Source organism: Triticum urartu, chromosome 7A (assembly GCF_056163025.1).
Source record: "Triticum urartu cultivar PI428250 chromosome 7A, HENAU_Tu73, whole genome shotgun sequence".
NCBI lineage: Eukaryota > Viridiplantae > Streptophyta > Magnoliopsida > Poales > Poaceae > Triticum > Triticum urartu.
The window spans coordinates 38,724,469-38,728,435 of record NC_141879.1 but is presented as its reverse complement, the minus strand read 5'-3'; the positions used below and the strand labels follow the sequence as shown (position 1 = coordinate 38,728,435).

General features: G+C 41.6%; 1 long non-coding RNA gene across 1 annotated transcript; it reads left to right on the top strand.

The window, feature by feature from the left end:
- The first annotated feature begins 898 nt into the window (after nucleotides 1-898).
- Nucleotides 899-3,671, top strand: LOC147957438 (uncharacterized). Its single transcript, XR_015611470.1, has 3 exons — nucleotides 899-2,094; nucleotides 2,176-2,442; nucleotides 3,388-3,671. It is a non-coding gene; the product is annotated as an uncharacterized LOC147957438 (long non-coding RNA).
- Nucleotides 3,672-3,967: the final 296 nt, after the last annotated feature.

Below are 3,967 nucleotides of genomic sequence, written 5' to 3'. Positions count from 1 at the left end.
GCCAAATTGGATGAGGGCTACTCATGTCAACCGGCAACTTCGGCTGCCGAGCAGCCACTCAAGCGTCACGACCCCCGTCGGCTACTCAGACCATCCTTCAATATACTTTATGCAACCTTATTTGAGATACATGTAGTTCCAATTAAAATTAGTTTCAATATAAATGCCAAATTGGGAGATGTAACATCGTGGGAGATGAATCATCATAGGCCGCTGGGAGCTATATAAAACACCATGGGAGATGAATCCATTCGTGAAGAATGTATAGTCCAACTTCCATGAAATATTCTGAAAATTTATGTCAAACTTATGCACCCATAATATGATTTAATGCGAATTTACATAATTATGGTCCACTTGTTAGATATATTGTCACCCCCTATAGGTTGCAAATGCAAGTTTGAATTCTTCATCACAATTATTTGTAATTTTCATCCATTTTAGGATATGATCTAAAATCAAACATATGCACGTAAATATACATTTTTCTGAAAGTTATAAAACTATTTTGAGATGCATGTAGTTCAAATTGGAATCAGTTTCAACAACCACACAGAAACTTATTTAAACTATAGAAAATGTTAGTATATCATGTAGAAAATTGTTGAAACACCTAAAAACATATATTTAATATATCACATGTAAAACTATATTGGGTCATGTAAGATATTTTTGTGCAAGTTATTTTTTTTGACTGGATTTTGCATGTTATTATTATTTCACAAAAGTGACTTAATAATTTTTTTAGAAACCCCATTATGGCTCCCAGCCAGGGAGCGATCCTGCGTGAGGCAAACCATGCGTTTTGATTTGTCGAATCAGCTCCCCCACGGATAATGCTCCCAACCGTTCGATTTTCCAAGATCCAACGGGTGGCACACAATCACTAATTCTCTGTCCCTCTCTTCTTTCTCCCCTATCATCCGCAACCGCTGGCTTCTCTTCCACCCAGCTCCTCCTCCCCATGCCTTCCTTCCTCTCATCTCATTCTCCAATCCCCGATTTCCCTGTCCAGTTGAGGCGCTCGGAGGTAATACCGGGGCAAGTACCACCGATGCGACGTCCAGGCCGGCCCACACCGTCCGAGGGTTCCGTGCTCGGCTAGATCTGACGATCTAGCTACCGGATCCACCGCGGCATCAACGCCGGCTGCTACCTCCTCTCCGACCACGACCACCAAACCACCTCAACTCCAACGCGCGACCCTCTACTCTATCCATCCTTTCCGTCCACGGCCAGAACCAGCAATCTTGCTGCCGGATCGGTGGCAGCGGTTCCTCATGGTGGCGTCCCATGCCATCTCGCTTCAGCCTCCTCCCGACCACCCGCCGAGGGGCTGGGTCCAGGGCCGGCCCTTGGCCATGGCAATGAGTGCAGCCGCCTAGGGCCCAGGTGAAGCAGGAGGCCATACTGCCCTACTTTATGTATACATGTATGAGTAGAAGAAAAGGTAAACTGATGAAATAGTAGTGGTAGGCTCAACCTATTACGGAGTGAGGAACCAGTCACGCACGAAAGTGAGAACAGTTGAATAGCCAGCCTAATTGTTAGGTACTCTATTAAGAAAAGTTATCTCCGAGATAGCACTGATGTCTCTTATTCATCACCCAGTCTTCTCGTCTCCTTTCTTTGCTAATTAATTGAATCAATTTCCCAAGAGGCTGGGCGCCCAAACCAATGCTAATTGAATGAAAAATTTCTCTGTATCAGTACCTTAACCTCTTCATTATCCAAGCAGGACCCCAGCCTTTTGTTCTTCCATCTTAAAAGTATCCTAAGGAGACTGATGAAGCAGCACATTCGGCGATTGGCCAGTGAGGCGTTAACAGCAGCCCATGTCCACATGTTAGTTGTTTCTCTTCTGGATTGCCCATCTTTCCTTGTTGATTGCGAATTTTGTGGAAGGTTTCTTCGCATGAAATTGTTGCACAAGTTGTTGCCACATATTAATGGTGATCAAGTATCATCAAATCAGCACATGATGATTAGATACTGCTTTGTTATTATGTTGCGGGATTTCTCTGTAGCTACTTGCATAGAAGGCGTCTGTGCTTTTGTCCAAAACTGCTATCTGTAGGCACATCGTAAAATATGGTGAGGATTTTTATTTTTGACATGACCATATTATCATGAAAAACAAGTCATATTTATACTTTGTTGAATTTGTGCTGGCAGCGTCCGGCGGTGCTTACGAAGACCCGCGTGTCCGTCAGGCCCACTAAACCTAACTTGCACTAGGGCCTCCGAAATGTTAGGGGCGGCCCTGGCTGGGTCTAGGCGGCCATCGGCTGCCCACGGTTAGCGTACTCATCGTCGGCATCGACCTCACGCCTGTCTTCCCCATCCATGGCGCGCGAATCCTCAAGGTGGACAACACTGACACCACGTGTGGTTACCGCAGCCAAGACAATGATGTCCAGTTCTACTTCGTCTCTGGCTCTGGTAAGTCCTTGGTCTTCCATCCTGCTCCCCCCTCGTGCTCTGGTTTATCTTGTTCTTGCTGTTCGCTAGGTAGAATGTAATAGGAAGCATATGTTAACTTGAGTTAGCTCATAGGCTGCTCTTCGATCACATTCTGTGCTATGGTTGCTTCCTCTTGTTCATGGTATTGCTAATGTTTAAAATTGTTGCTATTTTGGTTCAGTGGTTTTATACTCAATACTCATGCTACTACACAATTTGCCTACGATATTACTTAGAATTTCGGCATGGTACTATGTTAACTTGCAGGTTATTGGCTTTTTTTACTTCTGCATGGCTTGTAGATACGGCTTAACTAGAATTGTAGAACTGGATAAGAACCAAATTTACCATGCTAGACTTGAGTTGTGTATTGCCACAGTAAAGTGTTTATACCGCTAGTTCTCCGTGGTAGTTTTAAATAGTTATGTATATTTAGTTTATCTGTATTGCCTCTCTATTTGTAGTGATCTACGTCACTTAAATTGCCTCTAAATGCTGGAAATTGTGAATGTTTGTTAGGAGTGGTAAATACTAATGAATTGATTTAGTTGAGAGTCAAGTGTAATCATATTTGTGAATGTGCCTTCTGTGAGGTTTGTGAATTTGAAAAAAAAGAGCTACTTTTATTCTGCAGGGTGATCTTGCATTTATGTACATAACATCAAATAGAAAATAGATATTGCATTAGAATTATATATCTTTGAATATAAAATAGGCCTTTTGACAATTGTAAACTCTTTTTACTTGTTTCAAAAATACAAAAATAGGCCTTCCAACAATTGTTTCAGTGAGAAGTGTGATGCACATTCTTGAGGCACAATTGTTTCCTTTCCTCCATAATATGTATTGTACTGTTTGATGTGATCATTTCCTATTTCTTTATTCTATACCAGCTAGAAACTCATTGGTGTATTATTTTAACAGCTGCTCAGGATTATTTGCTGCCTTTACAAGAGCGAGGATGGCATCATCGACTTCTACCTCCTCCATCTCAAGGACAAATCTCATGCAACCCATGGTGCTGCATTTGACGCGATCATTTGTAGTTTGGTAGTGACTATTATGTGCGTAATGTACGAGTTTTGGATTATTTTTTGTTGTAAATGATGGCAATGGGGCTTTAGTGATGTACCTTTGATGGTTGTTGTAATTGAATGAAACAATTTAATGGAAGTTCGTGCGCTTGGCAGAATTATGTGTCTTGTTGATGGAAAATATTTGGGTTGTGGAAAATTATTTGTACTAGCAAATATGCTCGTGTGTTCCATTTCTTTTTCACGATGCGATAATTGTTTGAAGCCACCAAAGTAAGTTTTGTTGAAATAGAGTATCGCCACGGAAAGTTTAAATCGCAATAATTTCTTGCTAGAAAGATTTTACCTGTTGTGATACCTATTTATCACCACCAAAACAAGTATGTTGCAATTTCATGTTATGACGACTGGAATATTTGTTGCCATAAGTTAATGCCACAAGTGCAGTGGGTCGTGGAAACATGCCTAAT